This window comes from Glandiceps talaboti, chromosome 12, assembly GCF_964340395.1.
Source record: "Glandiceps talaboti chromosome 12, keGlaTala1.1, whole genome shotgun sequence".
Classification (NCBI taxonomy): domain Eukaryota; kingdom Metazoa; phylum Hemichordata; class Enteropneusta; family Spengelidae; genus Glandiceps; species Glandiceps talaboti.
In genome coordinates, this window is record NC_135560.1 from 2,227,686 (window position 1) to 2,243,599 (window position 15,914).

Genomic DNA, 15,914 nt, shown 5'->3' on the forward strand with positions numbered 1-15,914 from the left:
TCTTCGTGACAAGATCAATGGCAAAGGGGCTTCGGAGAGGTCGGAACGATGGCTCATAGTTAGGTTGGTTACGACATCTTGAAGAAGGGTCACAGTTCGTATGATTGTCCTGAAAAGAGTGGATTCATTGGTGTCAAGTCAGGGTGGAGAACATGTTGGATACAAGAGAACAAATTAAAATAAATCAGATGTATTATGCAAAGCGTTACGACAAGAATCGGATGCATTTTATGAAATATTAAGAATATACCAGTATCTTTAACTCCAATTTATCCATCGAAAATAATATTTGAACATAAAGATTATGCATTACTTGGTAATGTGCGACAATATTATCTAGATTTGTGCGAAGCAATGTCGCCGCCTCTGCTCGGGATTGGGGCGTACCACCATTATCTTTGATATATTTCCTCGCTCTCCTCGCTCTCTTCATGGCCCAGTAGCAATGAGTTTTTACATTTGCACCTTTTAAATCAAAATAAAATAAAATGGATATTATTAAAGTGAAAATAAATAAATACATTAAAATACATTATTTGAACATCTTTACGTAATCAATTTAATAACGTCTAAATGAAAAACTCGTTTTGATTGATAAACACATAAAAAAAATTATGAGACAGCACTATATGATGAAGACCAGAGAGGACCGTGTTTAAAAAGACAAAAAATAACAACTTTGGAACGCATTTAGAGAAGCCGAACGACTCAAGGCTATTCAATTTTTTAATATTTTTATTCCCGATTTTAATACATGATATGCATTTTAAAGTAATTGGAGTTGATCTCGGCCATTTCGGCATGTTTCTGCTTGCCACGTGGTATAACTTTTCACCCACCTTTATCCGATAGTTCAGGGTGCCATGTCTTGCCCTTGCTCCGTTGTTGAGTCAACTGACGAGGTCTCGGCCAGCAACGACAGTGGTATCGATATCGGTGACGAGGCCTCGGCCATCAATGACAGTGTTATCGGGGACGATCTGCAAGATCAAAACAACGACATTGCTTTGCATCAAAACGAATGTCCGCACTGCCTTTGCTACCCGTGTGTCACAACATACCGACAAGACTGGCTTGGTATGGGCCAGGAACCTTGTGACGAAAATGTTTTGGTTCGCCATCGGCTCTACCGAAAGTATTGGAATATGCTCGACCGAAGAAATGCGTGGAACGATCCACGCTACTTACATAGGAAGCAGCAACTAATGCAGGCTGATGATGTTGCCATCAGTCGTAGGGAAGTGATGCCTAAATGCGTCACTTCGCAGGTACGGTCTCTTTATCCAAATTTACCCGGTGTGCCGTACAGAGGTCATAGCTGGGCGTAAGCTCGGTCTAACCGAACGGCTGAAAAGCCACAAACCAAACGGACCTTTTCAGGGCCACCACATCCTCCAAAAAGAGTGTACCTTACCTAAACTACACGTTCATGTTTTGCGTATGTCGGTGTTGTCATTTGTTAGCAATTTTATTCGAATTTGAGATCAAAACACCTTTCTAATTGGTTTTCTACTGTATGTGTAAATGGTACTCCCATTACCAAAAAATAAAACTCAAACAGAAAGACAATCACACACACACACACACACACACACACAAACAAACACAAAATAGTCACATTTCTACCACTGTATACTTTTGCCTTGTCGCCGGACCGTACTTCTGATTTGATCATTACCGTTATGTTATTATGGTAAATAATCTAGCGAATTGATTATCGAGATACTACCAACCCCCCAGGGAGTTACGCAAACGTTTACACAGTATTTGAGTGACAGCTGTTTGGACGCTTCTAACCTAACATTTCGCCACATACCACATGATAACATACATCAAATTTCGCTCCCAGATCATCATAATTTACAAAACAATTCACACAGGCACCTCTTCTACATATTTATAATTCATTTTGGGATACATTTAGAAGACAAGATTGATTGATTGATTGATTGATTGATTGATTGATTGATTGATTGATTGATTGATTGATTGATTGACATACTTGTTCGTGTTTGGTTTGAGACATGCTCATGTACAAATATATAATTATTCATATTTTAGGTGAAAAGTCTCCAAACCAACGGGTTAGAACAACTGTACAGTGCAACTTGTGCAAGTGTAAGTACATTGATTTCTCCATAAATATCCTAATTGAAGTTGTGTACACTTCCCTCTATGATCAGTACAGATACTACAGAATACTTTCGTTGTTGGCAGTAACATAGTGCCTTTATTTTTATATTCTTAGATCTTGCAAACATAAGGATGACTGTGATAAAGATTGCAATTATAGCACTATGGCTTCGTACTGGATATTAAGATATTAAAAAATTGGTAATTCAATGTGTTGGGACCCCACAGCCATAGTCTAGAGAACTTACAGATTGGGCTACATCCATCAATCATTAGTCTACTATCATGAGTATACTATATAATGTGTTGCCCTGAGCTGGGATTGATTTCGAAATGTCAATAATTTCCAGAAATTAAACAATTATGGAATGATTAAGCTGTACTGTTCGCTAAAAATTCTTATTGGAAGATGGTGTTGAGTGTTCTAGTGCACTACATCCGAAATACCTTTTTTTTAATACACAATTGCTATCAACAACAAACAATATTTTATCTGATAAACTGTGTCTGATACATAACCTGTTGCATTGCAAGTGTGAAACCATGTTTTTTAATATTTTCAGTCGTTTCAACAAAAAAATTTGATAACGTTATTATGCAATATTGACTCTGAGGAAGAAGGGCAGTCATTGCAATTTGGAACAATGGTTGTAAAGAATACTAATGTGGCTAACTTGGTTAGTTCATTAATGTCAGGCTGTCATTACAGCTACCTCAGTGTTTGATATATAGATATGGCAATAGAATATATTCATACAAGCTGGAAACATCTGTGTCTTCATGTCTGTGTGTTTCATGTATGTATGTATGTATGTATGTATGTATGTATGTATGTATGTATGTATGTGTGTGTGTGTGTATGTATGTATGTATGTATGTATGTATGTATGTGTGCATGTATGTATGTATGTATGTATGTATGTATGTATGTATGTATGTATGTATGTGTGTGTGTATGTATGTATGTATGTATGTATGTATGTATGTATGTATGTGTGTGTATGTGTGTGTGTGTATGAATGTATGTATGTATGTATGTATGTGTGTGTGTGTGTGGGGGGGGGGGGGGGTTCTGTATTGCGGATAAGCTGCCAAAGGTTCATCTACCACAGGTATAAAGTATTAAATGTGATGGGAAGTTGTGTTATTTTTTTCACAAGACATTGGTACTGTATGTCAAAGAATTATACCAATAACTTAATATAACTTTGCAATTTCAGTTTTATCTACCCCCAGTTGCTAAAAGTGTTCAAGGTCAGAACATCAACCTCAGTAACGTAAGTAGGATATTAAGGTTATGCTATGAGCTTATTGCTTGGTGTCAACATTTCTTTGGTCATATCACCACAAGTTAGGGGGTTTCATACCAATGGAAACCACTTAGAAAGGGACACTATGAACAAAGCCATGTAATTTGTCACTCTACCAAGTACATGCATCCATTGCAGTAAAGTTGAAATAGTGGATCATACAAAACTCTCATGTACAGACTTTGAGACATGTACATAGGGTTGAGTGTTTGTTTAAAAAGTGTAGGCCTACATCTCAGGTTGGTTCATAATGCATGCTATAGCAGATTTGACATATTTGTTGCTTTCATACAGGATTCATGAAAAATGAGCAACGTTCATATATTTGTTAACCAAACTAACAAGGACTTTTTATTCAGTGTCAAGACAAACAAGTAATAATTATATTTGTCCTGTCCCAGTGGTTATGTCCACAAGTCCCATAGAAATTAGTGTTTTCATACTGCATGACAATAAAGCCTTTACCTATAAGTACTATAGTATGGATGCCAACTGTACTAGTTCTGACTCAACTGTTCTAACTATATATAGTGTAACAACATTGTATTGGAACTAGACTATAAGTACTACGACATTAAGCTCCATTGTTTAGCTGTTTGTTGTAACGATTGTGATCGGTAATGATTTCAGGACAAAACTCAGTAGAAGGCAGCTTGATAATTCCAAAATGTGGGGTTTTATTTCAGATGGCAAAATTGGCGCCACCTATCTTTCCTAGGAAAAAGGGAAGATGATGTCGCCATTGAAAGAATGGCAGCCCGTAATTTCAATGTTATCACAAATCTGAACAGATTGCTGTCCGACAGGGTATGTTTTACAAGCAACTGTATGCTGGCCCATGAACTATTCATACTTTATGTACATTTGTATTAATGGCTGCTGAGAACCTTGCTTCTACAGAAGTAAATGTATGAGATGTTAATGGCACCAGCTAGTAATTGTTATGACTTTATGAAGTATCAAGTTGCACTTGTAAGTCAACTTGAGACATTGAGAATGTAAAGTTTGCCTTATGTAAAATATCTGAACATTACTGCCAAAGGTTGTGAAAAACTTTGTTTCATAGTTTCTTTTACTTCATTTCTAGGCAGTAAAGGAATTAAAAGTGGTCGCAGCCATACAATTTCTGACTTTCAAACTTATAACCGTGAAAAGGTAAGTGTTGGATCCAGATTTTCACACCCAGAGCAGATATTCTACAACGTCCGTCAGCATTGGGTGTACAAACTTAACTTGTTATAGACAGGCAAAGTACACAAATGAATTGGATTAATAGCACTTGGCACAGCAAGCTAAAAGCACAGAGATATGTGCAAAATAAATCATCCCTTCCTTCTCTGTCACCAACCCTATCGAGAAATGGTGTGTGCTATGGTGACTGCACAATCTTATGTAATTAGTAAACTTTGCAATGGGAAGTCACTGTCGAGATTAGCCAAGGATTTCACTGCCGTCAAATACCTACCACTTCTGCAAGTAAAATTCACAACATGGCTTGCTGTTTATATAGTAAATTGTTATGTCAAAGTCAAAATACATCAGCTGGTACTCGCAAGTCAACTTGAAAACACCTTATCATTGAAAGTCTACCCTGTCACTAGTCCTGCATGCACACAGTGTTTCACTTGTCCTGCTTGTAAACAGAGAAGGAAGGGATGATTTACTTTGTCTGCAAGCAGGACTACCCTGACACTAACTTCAGTCTGTTGTAGATGAAAATAAACTTCAGTACTTCAGTAGGATTATCTTCCACAAAGTACTCTTACAGATAAAATACAACTGTACATAACGTCAGGACAACAGTAGTGTTATAATATATTACAGAAGTGAATGAGTCAGCATTGACCTTGTTAATATTGAAATCGTCCAAGAACAGTCCACAATGTGAGAGTTTATTTTAGAATATGACAGATATAAACAAAGTCATAAAAGTGTGCCATCACCCTACATCAGAGGCACCTGCTGTTGTTTTGTGTCAGTTATCTTGTTGTCTGAAGAATGCATGAAGAATGGCATGTCTCTGTGCTTTTAGCTCAACAAAAATCTCATTAACAAAGCTACATTCTATTGGCTGGCTAGACAAAAATCTTACTAACAGCATTTCGTCAATTGTCTGGCATGACAAACATCTTTACCGATATTGTTACACTTTCTTTGCGTGAACTACCATTATCTTAGGAGATCAATGCCAAATTTATATGTCCCTGCCTGGTAAACCTAAGGTCTGGCGTGCTCTTTGATATTTTTAGCTCCGCTGTCAGCGAAAGCTGAAAGCGTAGCTTTAGGTATAGGTTGTATAGAGTATAGAGAGTAGAGTGAATCATAGGTGTCCGTCAAACTTTTATATTTTCATTATTTTCTCCGGAAGTGACAGTCAGTATTCTTAGATATTTGGTGTGCATGTTCCCTGGGGGGAGGCTATTCAGATTTGTTCATGCCAAGTTGATCTGTGCCATTTTCAATTTTTTATGATTTTTTTTCATAAAATGTCATTTTCATCATCTCCGTGAAAACTTATTGTCAGATTGCTTTGATATCTGGTGTGTTGATGCGCAGGGGGTAGCTTACTCAGGTTTGTAAATTTCAAGTCAGCACATCTTCATTTTTATTTTTTATGATTTTTTTTTTGTAATTTGAAAAAAAAATGAATATGTTAATGAGGATAATGACCGACGCCATATTGGAAATCATTCGACGAGACTTTAAGTAAACTGCCACTTTTCAAAAGACACTATTGACGTCAAACAAGCAATGTAATATGTGCTATAGTCATAATTCTACGCATTGGGCGCCCAAATGCATGAAGTGACAAGCGTTTATTCGAAACAGGGTTGTAAACTTCAAATCCAAATTCTGCACCCTTCTACATAATCAGCCAGTCCGCAACGTCCTTATTTGCATACTCTATCCTGATTCGACCAGAAGCTGAAGCTGACCTCATGTGACCGGGCGATTTTCCACAGCAAGCAACAACACAAGACGTTCTTGGTACTCACTAACATCTCACTTCAGACCCACTATAAAAATGTGATGTTTTCAGATAACATGTAACTTGTGATTAATTCTATATTGTCGTGCAATTTGGAGTGACAGTGAACCAGAATTAAGACAACTTGCGTAAGGAAGGCATGCGGTTGAAGTTATGCAAGAGCAGTCTAACTGCGGACTGTGAATCAACCAAATTTTGTTTATTGGCCGACAGTTCACATGTAAAGTTAAACGACATGAACGTGTCTTGCCATTTCCAAAATGCAAATATTTGGCAAGTAAAAATAATTAAAATAATCACAACTTTAATTTGGCTTCAGACTTTGCATTATGTTTTGCGTATCTTTCCCCGTTTTACATGTAAATCCGAAAAGGTTCTCTCGTCATGTCATCAGTGATCATACCGCGAGGGCCGAGGGGCTGCTTTGAGTACGAGCGAAGTGAGGCATGTTGAGGTATTTTGTTGAGAATTATAAATATTGCGAAATGTCAAGTACAAGGTTTAAATACAATGGAATGATGAAAAAAAATGGCCGAGTCTGCTGACAGGTGCCGCGCCGGTCACAAGAAACACTGTAAATTCCATCTTTCTTAGTTTCCGTACGGCGACAACCCCAGGTACCCGGATGCACGAGGGACTAACCCGGAAGCAAGTCGTTGTCAGCCATACATTACAGTGGTAACATCGTCCGAGAAATCGCTGCGTTCAGAGTGTCATTATTCACAGAATTGTTGTTTTCGAGTGAAAACGCGTCTTGAATTGTATAAATCTAACAAATGAAGACATGTCAAGTTATATTTTGAAAGTTGTATCGCTAGTTTGAGACGATTTTCTCACGTACTATCGAGGCTTACTTGGACTTGGACCTTACTCCAGTTCATCGGGAAGTTTAGCCAGTCCGATAATTCTTTCTGGTTTAGTTTACAACACTTTTGATCACGCAGATTTTGTTGTTGTGATGAAAAGAAATAAAAAAAAAAAGATCACTTCAACCATTTCGTTGTGTTTTCTTTATGAAAGGTAATAGAACATGAACGAGTGTTACCACTGTAACGTATGGCTGCCAGAATGACTCTCTTTCTGGTACTTGGCGGGGATTGTCGCCGTCCGGAAACTAAGATGGCGATTAATACATTTCTTCCCTATATATATCTACTCAACTTGTACAAGTTGAATGTTGTTGACTTGGTAAATTTGTTAGAAAATTGAAATTCAAATTGCCTCAAAATTATTTTAGATCCCTAGTTTATTTCATTCATCATTAAAATTTCCCAGGGTTAAAGCTGTAAGACAATGGAATTATTTATAGCCAACCTCAAAATCATCTTTTTTTTTCTTTTTCTTGTGTGCATTTCCCAGTCATTTTTTTTCTGAGATTTTGTGCAATTTTTCATAACAGTAGATTTTTGTTATAAAATGGTGACTATGGTATAAAAGTATTATACATTACCAACTTCTGTGTAAAATGTGTTTTACAGTGAGACATCATATGAACCACTAACCACTTTATTGCATCGCTAAAACAAAACTGCATAGTGAAGAGCTGAAGAACTGAACCACTTCTACGTGTCACCAAAATAAAAAATTAAATAAAAAAAAAAACAGCGGAGCTATTCTGACCGATAGGTCGCTTGTTTAGACAGTCAGTTGACTAAAATGTATCAACAATTGTAGTTCAGTTCTTGTTGTGCCAGACGATAACATGTGGAAATATTCATTAGATTTTTGTCAAGCCAGACGAGAACATTTACAACATGAAAGAGATATTTTGTCTGGCCAGACAAAAACTGTGGCAATGTTAGTGAGATTTTTGTAAAACCAGGCGAGGTTTTGTTTCAGGGTTTTTGATTTCCGTTGTATGTGGTGTTTAACGCATGGGTCATGTATCATTATGTGGCACGTTAACATTATGCATACTTTGATTCCTACCTGAACTCTCAACCAGTAAGTGTTTTTGTTGAGATAAATGACTGGCACTGCTCTGCTGTCCACCATTTTTTTAAAAGTTTCATTCACTTAAAGCTAACATTTTGGCAAACTTGTGGCAATAGTGATAATTTATACTTTATGTCATTCATATTTACAGAAACATAGGTTTTAATAGAAACTGGTATGTTACCATCAGAGGGGTTCCGAATGAAGACCTTGATAGAGTTGTTGGAGATGAGTAAGTGTTTTTCGTTGGATGTACTATTGTGATAAAACACACTCACCCAGTTTTGTTTGTGCAGTATGTTCAAGTCTTATCTAGTTTGCAATTGTGTTTGCTGGTAATAAGGTTTACTGATCATGCATTATTATACTTTACCAGTATCAAGAACTTGTATATTCGTTATTTTGAATGGTTTATGCATGCTACTTTGGAGTGTTGTTCTGAACAGTATCAGACAATTGCTGTTATCATTATGATAGTAAAAAAGTAGTCTTGGTGACTGAGAGGACAGCATACAATGGTTTCCTTTTCATTTTACTCATAGATAGTACTACATGTACCAACCAACCCAACCTGCCCCACCCCAACCACCACCCTAGCCCGAAACTACCTATCTCTTTCCAAGCATGCTCAGTTCATTTTGCTGAAATGTGTAGGGATTTTTTCATTTCATTTTAAATTCAAATCCTGTTGCAGTATACATAAAAATGTACTGTCATTATTTTTCAGGTATGGTCAATTAAATAACTGTGCCGTGGATTATTTCACGTATGTAATCATCCCAGAGGCACAGTTATTAGTCATCACTGAGCTGTATGGAGTGACGTACTGGAAAGTGGAGAGAATTGTTTATGGCAAATTTGCTCGATCCATAAGTAAAGCTGATTAGTGTGTGTGTGTGTGTGTGTGTGTGTGTGTGTGTGTGTGTGTGTGTGTGTGTGTGTGTGTGTGTGTGTGTGTGTGTGTGTGTGTGTGTGTGTGTGTGTGTGTGTGTAAACAACTTAAAGTAAAAAAATGATGGATATTTGATATTTGGTGGTCATGTTACTTTGGGTGTCTAGTTGGGAAATTGTTCACATGAAAATGATCGCATGAGAGATGTGCGTTTTGGGGCAAAACTTGATTTTTTGTCAAAAAACTTACACTCAGAGTGTTTTTAGTAAGAATTGTTCATGATATATGATAGTCCCATCAGTGACATGCAAATTAGGGCTAAAAAATGTGTCTTTTTGGTTAGAAATCTAATATTTCAAAACCAATGAGGAGATTGGGCTGAAATGGGAATGCATCTAGGGATGTATGGAGGAAGACATATTTAGCATACAATGATTCCATGAGTGATGTGCAAATTAGGTGTACAAATGTTCATTTTTGGTCAAAATACTTATATCTCAAAAAGTACTTGGTCAGTGAGTCTGAAATTTGGTGAGATGTTTCTGAAAGCGTTATTCTGCAGATTATGTTCAAAACATTTTGACCAAATTGGCCCTAGCAACCATGACCACGCCCTTAGCAACAGCTAGAAGTTAAAAACTACTAGGCAGATTGGGCAGAAATTTGGATGAAACATTCATCAGGGTGTTTATACTAAGAATTGCTCATGACATGATGAGACCAGTTATATGCAAAATAGGGCTAAAAATGTGTATTTTTGGTCAAAAGTCTGTAATTCCAAAACTACTGAGCAGATTGGGGTGAAATTTAATGGGGATGCATTTAGGGATGTATGGACGAAGAAATATTATGCATACATTGAATCCATGAGTGATATGGAATTTAGGTGTAAAAATGTGAATTTTGGTAAAAAACTTGCATCTCAAAAAGTACTAAGTGAATAAGTCTGAAACTTGGTGAGATGTTTCTAGAAGTGTTATTCTGTATCATTGCTTTTCTAAACTTTGAAATTACCCAGTAGATTGAGCTTAACTTTGTTGAGAATGTGTAGATTTGTCCTCATTAATAGCTGACACAGTGAGAACAGTACATTGTTAATTAACTATAATGTTTACTTTACTAATTCCTCTGGTGGTAAAGTGTGTAGCATGGCCAGTTTGGTTTATGACTTGATTATGTAATATGTTGTAAGACAGCTGTTTCAACACCTACCCATATAAACTGAATGTAGCTGGCTTTTACAATATTACAATAAGACAACCAAGAAAGTTAAACCTGTTACATTGGTATGACTTGGTTCCAAATTGATTTTAAAAATATAAAGAAGTACAAAACCTTGTAGACACATCACTTTAAAGTTTGATTAGGATGTTGCTATACTTGTCATGATTAAGTACACTTCCAACCTAGGATGGCTGGATTATGATGATGGAAATTAGGTATGAAAATTTTGTTTTGCGTTATTTTTAATTTGTTGGCCATAGTCATCAAGAAGAAGCTGTGTGTGTGTGTGTGTGTGAGTGTGTGTGTGTGTGTGTGATACTTGGTGGGGATGGCATTATGTCTGGTGTCTAGTTGGGGTGTTTTTCAAAGAACAATTGGGCCACAGGTATATGTAATTTTGGACAAATATGTGATTTTTGATTTTGATAACAAGGAAACCGCACTTAATTAAAAATTGAAGTACTTAAGTCATATTATTTGTGTATGCAGTCCATTTCTTCAAGCAGTATGAGTGTTGGTGTAAGTTATGTTCTGTAACAATAACTATACAACAGAAAATAATGTTCTCCATGAAGCAATCAATGTTTGCCACATGGGGAAGGGCCTTTTAGTCCCTGTGGTTTCTGTATCTGTATAAATACTGGAAACAAGCTCACTACTGAGCAAAATTTTTCTAGGGTAAGTGAGTGCACTCAGTCATTAGTCCCTGTGGGCTGCTAGTGCAGTCTTAAATTGTTCTGTTGTGTTGCTAGTGACAATGTTTTTCGGTAACCGATTCCAGTCTACAATAGTTAATGGTATGAATGAATGTTTGCATGTTTCAGTTTTACACATAGGTATTTTAATTGCCTTTGAATGTGATCGCCTAGATGGTCTAGTGTTAAATGAAAATAGCGTGTCGGCAGGGATGGCTACCAATCTGATTAAAATCCGATGTAGATGTCGGCTAATCGTGCATTGCTATCTTACCATCGTTATTTAGCTTGAATTGACCTTTGTAGTAGATGTTTACGTTTTTAGCCTGATCGCCTCCTCTGGATTGGGATGGCTACAAGGCCTTGTACAATCTTGTAGAGGAGCAATAAACGCTGATCTCTCCTGCATTCTACCAATGGCTGCCAGTGAAGATCATGTATCATTTTTGTAACACTGCTGGAGTCATTATAAACGAATCTGGCTGCGCGACGTTGTATCCCTTCAAGTCGATCAATTATATTAATATACTAGTCGATCAATTATATTAATATACTAGTCGATCAATTATATTAATATACTAGTCTAATCACAGGGTGCTCAGGCTCATTTAGTTCTGTTTACAAATATAAACAAAACAAAATAAACATACAAGAAACAAATAAATAAACAAGTAAACAAACAAACAAAATAAACTGACAAATGAGTAGATACATACATGAGTAAACGACAACAAACCAACGAACACCCAAACATTTTGTTTTGTTTATATTTGTAAACAGAACTAAATGAGCCTGGGCACCCTGTGGTCTAATATGGTATTGTAAGTAGCTCCAGCTTGGGGACGGTCTAGGTAAATATTAATGTACTAGTCTAATATAATGGTATTGTGAGTAGCTCCAACTTGGGGACGGTTTCGGGAAATATTAATATACTAGTCTAATATGGTATTGTGAGTAGCTCCAACTTGGGGACGGTTTCGGGAAATATTAATATACTAGTCTAATATGGTATTGTGAGTAGCTCCAACTTGGGGACGGTTTCGGGAAATATTAATGTACTAGTCTAATATGGTATTGTGAGTAGCTCCAACTTGGGGACGGTTTCGGGAAATATTAATGTACTAGTCTAATATGGTGTTGTGGGTAGCTCCAACTTGGGGACGGTTTCGGGAAATATTAATGTACTAGTCTAATATGGTGTTGTGAGTAGCTCCAACTTGGGGACGGTTTCGGGAAATATTAATGTACTAGTCTAATATGGTATTGTGAGTAGCTCCAACTTGGGGACGGTTTCGGGAAATATTAATGTACTAGTCTAATATGGTATTGTGAGTAGCTCCAACTTGGGGACGGTTTTGGGAAATATTAATGTACTAGTCTAATATGGTGTTGTGGGTAGCTCCAACTTGGGGACGGTTTCGGGAAATATTAATATACTTGTCTAATATGGTATTGTGAGTAGCTCCAACTTGGGGATGGTTTCGGGAAATATTAATATACTAGTCTAATATGGTGTTGTGGGTAGCTCCAACTTGGGGACGGTTTCGGGAAATATTAATGTACTAGTCTAATATGGTGTTGTGGGTAGCTCCAACTTGGGGACGGTTTCGGGAAATATTAATGTACTAGTCTAATATGGTATTGTGAGTAGCTCCAACTTGGGGATGGTTTCGGGAAATATTAATATACTAGTCTAATATGGTGTTGTGGGTAGCTCCAACTTGACGGTTTCGGGAAATATTAATATACTAGTCTAATATGGTGTTGTGGGTAGCTCCAACTTGGGGACGGTTTCGGGAAATATTAATATACTAGTCTAATATGGTATTGTGGGTAGCTCCAACTTGGGGACGGTTTCGGGAAATATTAATATACTAGTCTAATATGGTGTTGTGGGTAGCTCCAACTTGGGGACGGTTTCGGGAAATATTAATATACTAGTCTAATGTGGTGTTGTGGGTAGCTCCAACTTGGGGACGGTTTCGGGAAATATTAATATACTAGTCTAATGTGGTGTTGTGGGTAGCTCCAACTTGACGGTTTCGGGAAATATTAATATACTAGTCTAATATGGTGTTGTGGGTAGCTCCAACTTGGGGACGGTTTCGGGAAATATTAATATACTAGTCTAATATGGTGTTGTGGGTAGCTCCAACTTGGGGACGGTTTCGGGAAATATTAATATACTAGTCTAATATGGTGTTGTGGGTAGCTCCAACTTGGGGACGGTTTCGGGAAATATTAATATACTAGTCTAATATGGTGTTGTGGGTAGCTCCAACTTGGGGACGGTTTCGGGAAATATTAATGTACTAGTCTAATGTGGTGTTGTGGGTAGCTCCAACTTGGGGACGGTTTCGGGAAATATTAATGTACTAGTCTAATATGGTATTGTGGGTAGCTCCAACTTGGGGACGGTTTCGGGAAATATTAATGTACTAGTCTAATATGGTATTGTGGGTAGCTCCAGCTTGGGGACGGTTTCGGGAAATATTAATATACTAGTCTAATATGGTATTGTGAGTAGCTCCAACTTGGGGACGGTTTCGGGAAATATTAATATACTAGTCTAATATGGTATTGTGAGTAGCTCCAACTTGGGGACGGTTTCAGGAAATATTAATATACTAGTCTAATATGGTGTTGTGGGTAGCTCCAACTTGGGGACGGTTATGATATGTCTATCCATTGTGCCATACATACATATATCCAGTTGTACACAATGTCTATCCATTGTGCCATACATACATATATCCAGTTGTACACACTGTCTATCCATTGTGCCATACATATATATATCCAGTTGTACACACTGTCTATCCATTGTGCCATACATACATATATCCAGTTGTACACACTGTCTATCCATTGTGCCATACATACATATATCCAGTTGTACACACTGTCTATCCATTGTGCCATACATACATATATCCAGTTGTACACACTGTCTATCCATTGTGCCATACATATATATATCCAGTTGTACACACTGTCTATCCATTGTGCCATACATACATATATCCAGTTGTACACACTGTCTATCCATTGTGCCATACATACATATATCCAGTTGTACACACTGTCTATCCATTGTGCCATACATACATATATCCAGTTGTACACAATGTCTATCCATTGTGGCATACATACATATATCCAGTTGTACACTATGTCTATCCATTGTGGCATACATATATATATTGAGTTGTACACTATGCCTAATTGTGCCATACATACATATATCCAGTTGTACACACTGTCTATCCATTGTGCCATACATATATATATATATATATATCCAGTTGTACACAATGTCTATCCATTGTGCCATACATATATATATATATCCAGTGATACACAATGTCTATCCATTGTGCCATACATATATATATCCAGTTGTACACAATGTCTATCCATTGTGCCATACATATATATATATATCCAGTTGTACACTATGTCTATCCATTGTGCCATACATATATATATCCAGTTGTACACTATGTCTATCCATTGTGCCATACATATATATATATATATATATATATATATATATATATATATATATATATATATATATATATCCAGTGATACACAATGTCTATCCATTGTGCCATACATATATATATATATCCAGTTGTACACAATGTCTATCCATTGTGCCATACATATATATATATATCCAGTTGTACACTATGTCTATCCATTGTGCCATACATACATATATCCAGTTGTACACTATGTCTATCCATTGTGCCATACATATATATATCCAGTTGTACACTATGTCTATCCATTGTGCCATACATATATATATCCAGTTGTACACTATGTCTATCCATTGTGCCATACATATATATATATATCCAGTTGTACACTATGTCTATCCATTGTGCCATACATATATATATCCAGTTGTACACTGTGTCTATCCATTGTGGCATACATACATATATCCAGTTGTACACACTGTCTATCCATTGTGCCATACATACATATATCCAGTTGTACACTATGTCTATCCATTGTGCCATACATACATATATCCAGTTGTACACTATGTCTATCCATTGTGCCATACATACATATATCCAGTTGTACACACTGTCTATCCATTGTGGCATACATACATATATCCAGTTGTACACTATGTCTATCCATTGTGGCATACATACATATATCCAGTTGTACACACTGTCTATCCATTGTGCCATACATACATATACCCGGTTGTACACAATGTCTATCCATTGTGGCATACATACATATACCCAGGTGTAGGTCTATCCATTGTGGCATACATACATATACCCAGTTGTAAGTCTATCCATTGTGGCATACATACATATACCCAGGTGTAGGTCTATCAAGTGTGCCATACATACCGTACATATATCTAGTTGTACACTATAATATGTCTATCGAGTGTGCCATACATACATATATCAAGTTGTACACTATAATAAATGTAATCTCCACATTACACAAATCCTGTATACAAATTCATAATGTAAATATTAAGTTAATTTTATTGAGTTGAGAATTAAAATGAGAAATGATCACCAAATAGTACAAACCATAATTAATATGACATTGACAGGCTTAGTGAACTGTATTTTAAACCAATCATGGTTATATCAACCCATTCCTAACAAAAGAAATTTACATACTGGCATGTAATTATGTATTTTATTTAAGTGTTTAAGTTTGATTTTAACTGTAAGGATTACATTGAA